At 37.7% G+C, this 13,618-nt stretch overlaps 1 pseudogene; it reads left to right on the plus strand.

Moving 5' to 3' along the window:
* The first annotated feature begins 2,238 nt into the window (after positions 1-2,238).
* On the plus strand, positions 2,239-5,220 carry LOC125206276 (annotated as a pseudogene).
* Positions 5,221-13,618: the final 8,398 nt, after the last annotated feature.

The following is a 13,618-nucleotide window of genomic DNA, read 5'->3' on the forward strand; positions in this document are numbered from 1 at the left end:
TGGGAAGTATTGTGGTTTATTGTGGATGGCTTGGATCCGGAACGGATGAAGTGTCCGATGTTTAGATCTGTCAAAATTCTACATGGGTTTTGAAGTTTAGTTCCTGTTTTCTCATTTACCTAGTCTAGCGGTAGTAGATCTGTTCTATTTTCTTAGTTAATCGTAATTCGATCGTGAAATTCGACATGCTCTGTTCCGATTTGATGTTTACTCTGTTTTTTTTTCTGCATTTGTGATCATGAATCGTTGGTGAAGATGAAGATAGTTGTTAGTTAAATTCATAGTTAGTTATTTGCAACTTTTCATTTGTACATTTGCTGTTTTAGGAAATGGTCCCCACGATCTGTTCTTCATTTGTCTAGGCATTTTAGGGAAGTTGTTCACTAGGTCTGGTAAATCTTGGTGCCGAAGTGTTGATCTGTTTACATCTCTGTTTTCGTCATGCATGCCTTCGTTGTCTTTTCCTCTTCCTAGGTCTAGCTGTTAGAATAGATCATTTACATTTCCCGAGTCTAGTAGTAAGTTATCAACCCAAAGTTGCGTGGCAGCAGCCAAAACCCTTTTGCAAAGTCTCTTGAATGCTTTCTTACGCTTCCATCTTTGTGGGATTCGATCCCTACTTCCTTATACTAGTTTTTAGTATCGTGGGTTGAGGGTTTTGAAACAGAAAAAGATTGTGTGCCCAACGACCGAGGATTTCAAGGATTCCCTGAATTCCTAGACCCTGTGATCTAGCGGATTCTCTGGATCTGAGAAGTTTGACTAATATTTCAAGTACACACATCGATAAAATTGGGACTGTTTCAATATGGCATGTTTTTTTTGGAGTAGTCGGGTCGAACAATGGCATCAACGTCCTCCAGTCGTCGCCCATGTTCAACAATCAGTGCAATGGCGTTGGTCCCGCCATCGAAATTCGTGCCAACGGTAACCAGCACAATATGAGATACTATTTGGCGGATAAGATATACCCAAACTGGCCCGTCTTTGTGAAGACGATCAGATGCCCATTAGAAGATATGAAGATCTACTTTGCGGCTCGTCAGGAGGCTGCGCGCAAGGACGTAGAGCGGGCATTTGGTGTGCTCCAGAGTCGATGGACGGTAGTGAAGGGTCCTTCATGGATGTGGACAACATCGGCGATGTCATGTACGCATGTATTATTATGCACAACATGATTGTCGAAAGTGAAGGTCATGAACTGACTCAATGGACCAATGAAGATGCTACCGGTGCCGGTCCAAGCCACGACATGGCCACCGCAAATGTACGTATGGTGGTACCTCATGAAGAGGCCGGACGGATGCGCGCATTTGCCGACATGCGGCAAACACAAGCCCATATACAACTTCCTTACGATATCATAGAAGAGCTTTGGACGCGGAAGGGTGGACGTTGATATTTTAATTTTCTTTTGTTTGAATTGTAATTTTTTTTATATAATTATGTGTTTTTTTTAATGAAGTTGTTGCATTTTCCCCGTCCGATTCCATATCGAAATTTTAATTTCGTAACGTAAATTGAATATTTGTGAATTTGTGAATTTTTTTAATTGCGGGAAGTCCGTGCGGGAAGAGCGATGGAAAGAGCGGATTGTGCAGTGGGAAGTTCTTATGACGTGGCAGGAGGGTGGGAAGTCCTTATGACGTGACAGAAGGTGTATTTGGAAAGTCCGTCCATTGAAAATGAGCTTAAGAGACCGGAGGTAGCATGCATTTACTATATAAGAGTCCTACGTCAGTTTGGAAATAGTTTCAATATATTTGTGGCGTCAACCATAAAACTAGAATACATAGCCAACATAAATAATAATCCTGTGAAAGAAGAAATATTTTTGTTCAACTGCTAGTGACATTATTTGTGAAAGGCTGAAAGCTGTACATCACTTTTAAAATTGTTATTAGGTATATTTACGAAAAAATATTATTGAGTCCAAAATAAGAAAATTGACAAGTCAAATCAAAATTATACATCCTGAAAAAAACACATTGTAGAAATTTCAAAATATTTTGAATGGTTACGAGTTACGACTAAGATAGACACTAAATCAGGAACACGCCAAAGTAGAAAATTCCTACCATAAAAATCAAACAGAAAATATACTCACAACTAACGCTTACCAATTTATTACCGTTTCAAATTCGCCGAAATAGCCTTCCTCCTTCCCCCACATTTCTCTCCACCTTCTCTGACCGCGTCTCTCTCTCTCCAAAATCCTATTAAATAAATGAGCAAATATTCCAAATCTCTCACACACAACATTAACCAATACCAGCTAGTTTTAAAAAATAAATTAAATAAAGAAGAAGTGCAGCATGGAAAGAAAGGGTTCGCCCTACGTGATCGAGATCACCGTTATTTCCGCCGAGGGTTTGCGGCTGACCAAAAATCAGCCCGTAAAGAAGAACTCCTACGTCGTCCTAAGATCCGACCCGTTTAACTCCCGGACAACGGGTACGGATCGCGAGGGCGGGAGCTACCCTGCATGGAACGAGAAGCTGCTCATGGAGCTGCCCGCCAACGCTCGTTTCCTAACGGTCGAGGCCCATTCGGGCAGTAGGCTCGTCGGGGCAGCAAGCATACCCGTCTCCGACTTCGCGGCCGGCTTCCTGCCCGTTAACTATTTGAGCTTCTTGAGTTATAGGTTGAGGGACGCTCATGGCGCCAAGAATGGGATACTCAACCTCTCCGTCAAGGTCATAGGCCGCCCCGCCCCCGCCATAGGCTGCGCCGCCAGTTGTTCTGGCGGCCCATGGTCAGGAGTTCCGGTGGTCGATGGAAACGTCGCCGGTCATGGGATTGTAACTGGGATTCCAGTTTCCTATAGATATTAATTATACTACTTCATTTTCATAAAATTCAAGTTTGTGAAGTGATTTAATTAATCTTGTGTATATATATCAAGAATATTTGAATTTAATTTGGGCGTAACTAGATCATAATTCTTTAATATTGTGATTATTCAGTAGGCCGATGGTGGTTTATTTTTATTTTGATGATGGATATTGTAAATTTCCAAATCATGAATTGCACAAATCTTACTAATAGTATTAGTATGTCTTCTCGTGGAATGGAATACAGATATTGATTTTGAGTTGCAAACAGCATGATCAATTAGGTAGACGTTTTACCATGTCTTTGAATTTAATGGTGTATAATACTAATAAATATATCTTCAGAGGAGGGAGAAAAAGAAGACTGTTTCAAAGTAATTTCTCTACATTGAGTGCTATTGTAACTGGACTAGGAAAATTCCTTGCAATGCTATTAATTTAATTTAGTCTCCTCGTTGAGAATGCAATCATAATGTCATTCTCATATATTAATCATATTATTGAGTGTCACGCCTATTATGGAAAAATCCGATCGATTTAGTCAGTTCGGCCACCAATCTGTGTTTGGTCCAGTCTGGTTCGCACATTAAATTAGTAATTTCTTATTCGTTTGAAATGGTAAAATCAGCCAGTTTGATCGTGAATCGCGAACCAGGTGAAATGAATCAAAGATAACCAGGTGACATGAATCAAAGATAGCTACATTTTTTAAATTATAATGATATTTTCATGATGGCTTTAATGGATTCTTGTTTGGATCATCCCCTATACATTTGACATTATCAATAATGACTTCTATATGAAATAAGTTAATTAATTAGTGGGGTATCAAATAATTAAAGAAAAACTGAAAGAAAATTAGGAAATTAATATTACTATAAGAATAACACAGAAAAACAGAAAATAAAATTCAATATTAATTATATGATGTTCCATATCCGTATGTTTATATATTTAACCTTAGATTTGTGTTAATACGAAGAAAAAAAAGGTAAACAAAGTAGACAACAATATAAGAAAAACACAGAGAAAATAGAAAGGAAATTGGAAGAAACAATCTAAGTTCTAAGGAGTCAAACACTAGATAGACAGAAACACATAAGACGTGTGGTTACATCTGCAATATGATGTGATAAAGACAAATCGCCAACACCCAACAGAGGAAAAGTGTGCACAGAAGGAAAACTTTGAGAACAAAGAAATTAAAAGAGAGGAATAGCAAAAAAATAGACGAGTAATTTCTACAATTCTTCATTATAGGGGGAAAAATTACCTAGATTGGGGAGAGAGAAAGAATCATAACTCTAACGGTAGTTTTCTCTAAGTCAGGAAATAATATTTTTTTTTAGTATCGCATTCGTATAACTAAATCAATTACGACAATTTAAAACTCAATTACTTAATTTAATCAAATCAAATATATAATCATTTAATAAATTGGAAATCAAATTACATTATTTAATCAAAAAAATAAATTTTAAAATCAGATTACTTTACCCAATCAAATCAAATACTAGTAGTCGTATATAAATTATAATGAGACAAATATACTAGGTTGAATAAGGTAGGATAGGATTCCTTAAATATAGGAATAAAATAAACAGCATGCGCTCTCGCGGGGACACGTCAGCAGTGAACGAATTAAAAAACGCATAGAAACATCGCATCACTTTCCGCCGCCCTTCCTTCTGCCTTCATATTTTCCCATTCTATAAAACGCACAAACTAACAACACAATCTCAGAATAAAACAAAAACAAAAATAAAAACTCAAGACGTTCCATAATAGTAAGAGAGTAATAATATATGGAAAATGGCAAGACTCCGGCGTCACGACCTATCGAGGTGACCGTAATCTCCGGCGAGGATCTGGTGATGAAGAAGAAGGCAGCCGGCAAGAACAGCGTGTACGTGAACGTGAAGACCGGGCCCTTCCTCTCCTATTCCACGGGAGTCGACCCGGAAGGGCGGAGCTTCCCGTCATGGAACGAGAGGTTCTCTATAGACCTGCCCGAGCAAGCGCGTTCCATAACCGTGGAGGCGCCGCCATTCCGGTCACGGATTTCTGCGGCGGATGCCTGCCCGAGGGTCACCTGAGCTTCGTGAGTTACAGGATGAGGGGTGCCAATGGGGACAAGAATGGGATTATTAATCTGTCCATTAGGGTCAAGGGAGGCGGCGCCCAGAGTTCGAAGCCCTTGAAGGAGGGAAAGCCATTCGCCGCCAGCTTCTCAAAGCCCTTGGCGGCGGAGGGAAAGCCTTGCGCTGCTGGTGTCGTTATGGGTATCCCCGTTTCGCATAAGTATTGATTTTTTAGGTTTCTTTTTTCTTTTTTTTAACTTAATTTATCGATTCTTTTCTGATATAGAACGTTTTTATTTATTTAATAATCTATTTAAGATTTGTTTAGTTTTGCCAAAAAATAATATTCCAAACTTCATTCACGGCTTAATTAACTCTTTCTTATGAAAGATATTTCGTGTGATTCTTAATGAACCAACTTTAATCACGCCTCAATTCTTTCTGGTGAAAGATATTTCGTGTGATTTTTAATGAATGATATTTTTGGGAGAGATATATATGCTTTAAAATCTCAAGATGAGGACATTGATAGTATATATTGTTAAAATCGCTCAAGATGATCCCCCCCCCCCCCCCCAAAAAAAAACGTTAATGTCAACTACCAACCCATAAGTTATTTTTTTTACTAAATATATCTAAAATTTTGATTTTATTTAACTATCTTGATTTAAATATAAATTTATAAGAATATAAGATAATTCTAATTGTATATGTTCATATAAATTGTCCTCCATTATATATCCAATTTTTTATTTTATTTTTATAATGGATCACACATTCCATTAATTCACTCACAATCACATATTACGTTACTCCGTTGTCCACTAATAATCCTCTCATTTTGCTATTTTCTTCTATATACCAATAAATGTCTTATTTATTTTTTTACTACTTTTGATAATGAACCGACCCACCTTTTATTATAAAATTAATATATAAAGCAGGACCCACCTTTCACTATTTTTTTTTCTATTCACTTTATATTGCATTGAGTGAACTACAAAAATAGTCCATGGAATATGCGTCTCGCCAGATAACTCTGGACTTTAAAAACATCCCCAGACAACATTGGACTAAGCGTTTATCTCAAATTGATCCTTTTTCACTGTTTCATCCTGAAACTACCCTTTTAGGGGTTTGGGCAATTTCGGAAGTTCGAAAATTTGACTTTTTCAGATAGCACATTAATTGATTGTGCAGGTTGTCTCCTCTATTAAATACTCATCTCATTCTCTCTCCCACCTTCTCTCCTCCATCTCTCATCCCCTTCATTTGGTGGGTTGGAGGAGAGGACGAAGTTGTTTGTTTCATTTGTAGTCATTATCGTGGATTTGAGCAAGTAGGTTTGATAGATAGATTGCAGTTCGTGAGTTTTGGGAAAATTTGTGATTCGCTTGAATTTTATTTGATTATTTCAAATAAACCCATTGTCTGTTTTTCGTGCTTTTTCATCTGTCACCCTTGTAAGATGTGAGTCGGTGGATTTGATTCCATTAATATCAAGACAGTGCCTTTTTTTTGGATGAATTCTCAAATTTGTAAGTTGGTACTTGGTAATAATTTTTAGTAAAATTTTAATATTTTCATAAGTATTAGTAGTATATTTCAAAATGAAAACAACAATGGGTTAATGAAATTACCAAGACTACATAAATTAAATCGGCCATTTTCAAAAGTCTAAAATGTACAGTACTCTGCCAGGGACTACATCTGATATTTCTTTTAAACTCGATATGATATTATTTTTTGGACTACATCTGATATTACTATCAAGTATAGGTATCCAATACGATATTATTTTAAGTTTATTTCGCCACATACTAGATATGTTATTATTTCAGTAACTTTTCCTAGTACTCCTTATTTCAACAAGACTCATTTCATACCCATTTCATACCCATCGAAGAAAACTCATTCAGCCATGGTTAATTTCTTTGTCAGATTTAGAAATAAATTATTCAAATCACAATATCTGAAACAAACTTGAAACTTCAAAAAATTAATACTCCGTACTTAGAACACATAAATCAAAATCAAAGTACATTGATTTGAACACTACAATTCTTCGCCAAGTTCATGCACTACTACAATTCTTCACCAATTTTTTTCCCACAAACTGCAATCTAGTACTTGTCAAAACCAACTTCATCAAACTCACCATAATGGCTACAAATGAAACTAACAACAAAAACCCAACAAATAACACCAAAAAATACAATCTTTCACTTTACTTCTACCTTCAAAACGATTTGGATATACTTCGGAATCAACTTCGTCTTCTCTTCCAACTTCGTCTTCACGCCCACCGTGCCCAACCAAGTAATCGCAGCCTTTAAAATCCACACACTTGGGATAACACCACCGAAAATACTTGCAACCTCCAACCTTACCCTTTTGCTCGCAAAAGAAATACAACATTCCATTTGATTCCTTTCTTGGGTCGATAACGATTTTGCGAATCGCTCTTTGTCGGCACAAATAATTTTCGTACTCAAATCGGAGCCACCTACAACCAGTCCCGCCTCCTCCATCACCCGATTTTGTAACAGACAGCGAAGACATGAAGGCAAAGAAATGAGTCGAGATTTTGCGTCGACTTTTCTGAAGGAAGGAAGGGGAGGAAGAAGAAGGGAAGAGAGATGGAGGAGAGAAGGTGAGAGAGAGAATGAGAGGAGTATTTAATAGATGGGAGAAGTATGAGAGAGAGAGTAATATAAAAAATCAGACAACCTGCACAATCAATTCATGTGTTGACATGGTGAAAAAGTCAAATTTTGGAAATGACGAATTGCCCATACCCTTAAAAGGGTATTTTCGGTACGAAACAGTGAAAAAGGACCATTTTTTAGATAAACGCTTAGTCCAGGTTTGTCTGAGGATATTTTTAAAGTCCAGAGTTCATTGGTGAGATAAACGCATACCAGAGACTATTTTTGTAGTTCACTATATTACATTTCATGCCCGACAAAACTTGCCTTATAATCGAGGATAGATGAAGTAATTTTTGTTGGAATCTATGCCGATCAATGGACTTTGACCAATTATAATTTCAACGAGACACTTAATTTTGTGAAATTAAATGATATAGCATCGATCTACGTTCGGAGCAGATGACCGTGGTATATTCATTTTCTCAAATCCGATTCCTGATAAGTGAGAAATAATGGATTAAAGTTGTGCAAAATTGCAAACTTAATGAGCTATGAAAGAAGCTTATGGAATAATGAAGAGAGTTAATTATCCCACATTGGAAGTTACAACCTTATTAAACTAGTGTTTAATAAGAAGGATTATTACATGTAATAATTATAGTGGACTAAGATGGGCTGTAAGAGCCCACACGCGCGCGTGTGCGCGCGCCGCGAGCCTTGAGCCCGAGCACGTGCTCGTGCCCGTGTCCTTGGACTTGGACTTGGATCTTGGATCTTGGCAATTGGTCTTTGGGCTGTTCTTTGGGCTTGGCCCAAGGCTAGTGGGTCTAGTTCTTTTTAGACCACCACTGTTTCCACGTCAGCGAGCCAAGCGAGATGACACCTCGTCAGTATGACGCGGTATGCCAACGTGGCTGACACGTGATAGTCCACGTCATGATCGCATCTAGAAGCTTCTACATTCAGCCTCACGGCTTGTAACGCTTCGTAACCGACGATCGTTACTGTCTAGCATTGATGACAGCCATCAAGGCTGTGATGACCCCTGCAGTGGACTGAGCGTGTAAATAGGCTAGTCATTCTAGCATTCTACACACCAGAAACTAGAATCCGCATAGCACTCTGCATCATACACTCTCTTCTCTCTCTGCATTGTTTTTCTGTCGAAAGCTCTGCCCTCTCCTCCATCCAGGTTCGCCGGAGCTCTGGCGATAGCGGTGCTTCTTCACTAGAGACGTAGCCGTTTTATCTTTGGGGACGAAACGTCAATCCGAAGAGCACTACTGGGGCGTATCTCGTCTTGCGGAAAGAGACCTCCTCGACTCGACTAATTCTTTCACGGTTTATTTGTTTCGATTTTTCAAATTTTAATTTCAGTTTTCCATTTGTATTTCTTCTTGGGTTGTATTACGCCCGGCTAGTTTATCTCTTGTAAATCCAGAAATCAACAATTTTTTTTACACTTTTTTTTTTACATTTTTTAAAATATGTATCATGGATTTTATATATTTCGATAATTGAATGTCAATATATTTGATCATAATATTTTAATATAATACTTGTATAATGTCAATATCGAGTTATATTGATATTTTTAATATATTATATTGATATCAATCCTATAGCCTAAATTCGATAATTGCTAATTATATTTTTAATATTAAATAATAAAAATTAAAAGTACTCATATTACTATTAGAGACATTATATAGCACTCATAAGTCACAACGCATGAATGAGGGGGAGGGAGGGTTGACATTACAGCACTCACAACGCATGAAGGAGCTCACGGCCAGAGGTGCGATGCGTTGTGGAGATGGGGCGACGAGTGCAAAGCTGAGTGAGGGGCGTAGCAAGCATCGCCCACTGTGGAGGACGGTAACAAGGGTTCCTAGATAATTTTTTCTTTAATATTTGTATTTAATGTAATAATAGTGCTAATTACTATCCATTAATTAATGAAAATTGGTGGAATTCCTTAATTAGTTCTTTAAGTAATGAATGAATATATTTTGATTTTTTTTGTATTCCCAAACACAATTAATAGTTACTTTGTGATTGTTGTAATTGACGCGTGATCAATGGAATAATTATGTTAATAATTTAATGAGATTAATGATTTGAGAATAATATTGATATATTATTTATTAAATTTAGCAATAAATGTTATTGTTATTATATATATTTGGAATGAATAGTGTAAATTAATGTGAGAGGCGTGGGAAAGGGTGTGGCAAGAGGTTTTCCATTGTCGAAGTTGTGGTTTGATGCAGAAAATGAAAGGAAAGATGATGTGTCCGAGAGCTATGACACAGGAGGAGCCATGGGTTGTGAATATTCTTAGATCTCTAAAATCTTACCGTTTTTAATATATTGTAGTTACAGTTTAGGGAGAGTTAGAAAATTAAAACTCTATCTTGCCATTTGTCTGCAATTAAAAATCTTGTTTACTTCTTTCAATTTTAAATAATTAAATTACATATTTCATTAAATCATTAAACTCACATTTCCACACGATCAAATTTCAGTCCATATTTCAATATTACATTGAAATAAGAATATTAAATCACAAAATTATAAAGGACGATATTTTATTGAAATAAAAGTAGAATAAACAAAAGAAAGAAAGTAAAAGTAAAAATACTTATAATGGAATGTATAGTTGGAAATATCATCAAAAGACAATAAGATAATTGAATAAAAACTCAAGCTTCATAATTTAATATCCCAATTAAAACGAAAATTATCAAAATTTATAATTTAAAATTATTAATCCTAAAATATAAAAATTTGCATATTAATTTTTTTTCAAAATTTTAAATTCACATGGAATCAAAACAAGATATTATATCAAGGAGGGACAACGCATTTCATATAAAAATTTGGAATGTCCAATTGGTTTACTGGTGTATTCTGATTTCTACTATTAAATTTTCCTACAGTATACTCTCTTTGTTCCAACTAAATTAAACAACTTTTTTTTGCACTCGTTTTGAAAAAATCATACCCCTTTCATTTCGAAAAAAGAGTCATATTTAGTTATGACACGAGTTTTAAGAAATGTAAAAAAAAGTGGGTTGAATAAGTTAGTGGAATATGGATCTCACTTATAAATACTCCCTCTATCTCATGTTACTTGAGTCATTTCTTTTTTGTACTCGTTTGAAAATATAATACTCTCCATCCCACAAAAAATGTCACACTTGTGGGACGGCACGAGATTTTAGGAGATTTTGTTTTGTGTGTTAAATGGAGAGAGAAAATATAATTTTTATATTCATGTGAAAGAGAACTTTTTTTCAAAAAAAGTGACATCTTTTGTGGGTCAAACTGAAAAAGGAAAGTGTGACATCTTTTGTGGAACGGAGGGAGTAATAAATAGCTAAAGTGGAGAGAAAGAAAAGTAAGAACGATGATAATGTAGAGAAGGGGTCATATTCTAATGCTTAGAGCGGAGGTTCGGGGGGGCGGCCGGGGTGGCCGAAAAGGCGACAACTATAGGCGTTCGGCACCCGGCGGATCCCATGACCTCCCCCGGATCAATTTTCCCCCCTCCCCCTTCGGTCGCCCCCCGGGGACAACGGGCGGCGGGGTGGGCGGTCCCCCTATCCCCCCCGGGGGGCCCGGCCTCCGCCCCCCCACCGCCCCCTCGAGTACCTCTCCTTGCGTAACCAAACGCGGGCTCGGAAGGGTCTTGGGGTGGAACGCCCCGCCCCCACGGAAAAGGGGTTTTCGGAGCTCGGGGCAGCGTCGATTTGGATCGCGGGGCCCGGGGCGGGGGCCGCGTGGGCTGGGATACCACGGGTGGCGGGCCCGGGCGACGGGGAGGGGCCGGGGGGCTAAAGAGAGAGAGGGCCCTTGTTGAACCCTTTTTTTTTAAAAAAAAATCATGTCTTTTTTTAAAACTTTGTATTTTTTTTTAAGGAAGGATTTTTTTTTCCCGTATAGTTTTAAATTTTAATTTAGATATCGCAAAATTTTTTGAAAAGTATATTTTTAAATTGCGGGCGCCAAGGGGGCCCTTGCGTGGCGGGTTTTTTTTTGGGTTCAGGGCAAGGGGGAAAAAGGGCCCTATTGGGGTAATGGGGCAAACCCATGGGGGCAAACCCTTCTCCCCCCCTGGCCCCAAAATTTAAAAAAACCCCCGTCAATTTAGGGACCCTAAGGGATTTAAAAATTAAATATCTACTTCAATTAAAATTACAATTAAATTACGAATTAAATTTTTCGACACATATCGGGGAAAAATTTATTAATTTTATTTAAATAAAAAAAAAATACATTAACTAAAAAACATAAAAAAAACATAATAAAAAAAAAACCGGCTTTACTACGAGCCACCCCAATCGTATATTCGCTGTGAGGGGGGGAGGCTTTTTTATTGGGTAGGGTTGTTGTCCATCCAGATGTTTTTTGTTTAAAAATTTAGAGAAGAGAAATCGCTTTTAAGGGTTTTTCAAAAATTTTAAAAAAAATTTAATTTTTTTTTTTAAAAAGAATTAAAAAAAAAAAAAATTCGGCCCGTCGGGTTGCCCAAAAGGCGCGGCGATGGGGCCAGGACGGGGCCCTTTGCTCGCCGCACAAATTTCTAGGGTCGGGGGGAAATCGCCAATGGTCCTTAAAGGGATTTTTTTGGGTCATTTAAGTACACAAAACAAGTAATAAAACCCTAAAAATCTACCTGCAAGTATCGAGGGCGTTTAAAAGGGGCCAACCCCGGGGGGGAGAAATTTCTAAAACTAGTAAATCTAACTAAAAGCGGGAAAAAAAATTTAATTTTGGGTTTTTTTATCTAAAAGGGGATGAAGAACAAACGAGAAGGAAAAAAAAAAGGGAATCACGATAAAGAGGGAAAACATTCCTACTTGTTTGGGGCTTGTTCACATGAATCCAAGTCAATTACTTTCCAAAATTTATGGGATCGTGTTGATTTCGCTCTCAGGGTGATCCGTCGTGGAATTTTACACCCAGGGTAAGGGGTCACGTCTCTGTTCTTTCCCCAACCCCCCTCCCACTGATAGAAGCTCCCAGATTGGCTTCACAAACGTTTCCCAAAAAAATCCCCGGGCTATTTTGATCGTTTTTTTTCCTTATCATGTTACCCCTACTCCCAAATTAAAGCATTAAGTTAAGGCCTTTTTTGGATTGTTTTCTACCAAAACCCCACGGGTTAAATAAACACTGCAAAACAAACATGGAAATCTATCAAAAAACAAACATAATTATCTCCCCCCCAAGATGCACATTCTTGCCGGCGGGTTTAAAATTATTTTAAAGTGTTTAATGGAGAAGAAGGGGGGGAAGATTAAAGAGAGATAAAGAAAAATGGGAAATTTTTGGGGAAAAGGGTTGAGTGTATTAATTGGGGGAGAAAATTACCAAAAAGGAAAAGTTCCTTAGGGGACAAACTAAAAAGGAAAAATTTATCTTAAACAAAAGGGAATTTCAACCCCCAAAAAAAGGGGTAATCCCTAAAATCTACCATCATGGTGGGAAAATACAAGAAAAAAAGTAAATCTACCATATGGGCAAGATTGGGGAAGAATTACCTCAACTTCTTCTTCTTCCTCGTGGACTCCAACCTCTTTCTTCAAAGCCCCCCTCCCCGAAAGATGAGGGAAGTCGTGCCTATATTTAAATAGTTGGGGCCAAAAAACGGCCCGTAGCATTTGCCGGTCGGGGGATTTGCATTTGCGCCTCGGGGGTTTTGTCTTCCCCGATCAGGGGGCCTTTCTTTGGGCCGTTTTGCCTTTCATTCCGCTTTAAACATGATCTTCTTCATCCGGATCCCTTGGGCGTGCGAGGTATCCAGCGGGTCTTTCGAAGGTGAATGGAATGGTGGACTTGTAGAAGCATTTTTAAATTAATCTTGGGGCTGATTACTGATAGATTTGGACCTTTGTTTTTTTCCTCCTTTCATGGATTGGTCTTTTTTTCCACAATATATCAAAATGGTTTTTTTTCACCCACTAGTACAAGAAAATATCAACACATATTTATTGAGATTTTTACATGGTTTTATTGAGATTTTTTGTAACATCCCAAAAATGAC

Source organism: Salvia hispanica, chromosome 2 (assembly GCF_023119035.1).
Source record: "Salvia hispanica cultivar TCC Black 2014 chromosome 2, UniMelb_Shisp_WGS_1.0, whole genome shotgun sequence".
Lineage (NCBI taxonomy): Eukaryota > Viridiplantae > Streptophyta > Magnoliopsida > Lamiales > Lamiaceae > Salvia > Salvia hispanica.